Raw genomic sequence first — 923 nt, forward strand, 5'->3', positions numbered from 1 at the left:
TGGACGGCCTGGGCAGTGTGGAGGCAGGTTCCCACGGTGCTGCTGCCTCTCAGGCTCGGCTGCCCAAGGTCTGCACCAGCCAGCGGCACGCAGAAGCAACGAGCAGGGCCTGGTCTCCGACATGCCTGGTGCTGCAGCCCAAGTCCAGGTGCTGAGGTCCTGCTCCCCAGTGTGATTGCGACTAAGGGTGACCAAGGTCAGAGGTGGGGCCCCTGCTGGGGTTAGTGTCCTTATGGGAGAGGGGAAGAGACCAGAGCTCCCCTTGCACGCACCCAGAGGGGCGGTGCGGCACAAGCCAGACCCTGACCCACCTGGCACTGGGGTCTCCGGAACCAGGGGACAAACTTTGCCGTTCAAGCCCCAGTCCGGTGCTTTCTGGCAGCTGAGCGGAGTAACATACCCACCCTCTTCCACAAAGAGCCTCCTGCAGCGGCACGAGTTCTGCTGAACTTCCTCGGTTTCCCCACATGGAGGACCCCGCCACCCCCTTACTGCCAGGCTGGACGAAGGGCAGGGGAGGGTCAGACCCTGCTGTGTTTGATGTTTGATGCTGCTGCTCCGGGGCGCTTTTGCATTTCTTTGATTGGCTCTGCAAGGTTATTTATTCCATGAGGCAGAGAGACGGGTACGCCAGCCTCACGTGGGTGGCAGGCCCGTGCATGCCCCGTGTGCTCGGGGAGGCCTCCGGCAGAACCCGGAAGACATAGCATGTGAGTGTGCCGTGCAGGACTTGCTGGGTACGGCCGCACCGCTGTCTGGCCCCTAATTCTGACTGAAAAGTGGGCCCTTCTGCTCCACCTTCGCTGGCGCCTTCACTTACTCTGTCCCAGCAACTCCTACTCACCCGGCATGGCCTGGGTCCTGTTTCTGAAGCTCTTGGTCACTCGCGGGCTGGGCAGCCCTGGTCCTCCTGCTGCCTGCAG

Source organism: Tupaia chinensis, unplaced genomic scaffold (genome assembly GCF_000334495.1).
Source record: "Tupaia chinensis unplaced genomic scaffold, TupChi_1.0 Scaffold142100_1, whole genome shotgun sequence".
NCBI classification, from domain to species: domain Eukaryota; kingdom Metazoa; phylum Chordata; class Mammalia; order Scandentia; family Tupaiidae; genus Tupaia; species Tupaia belangeri.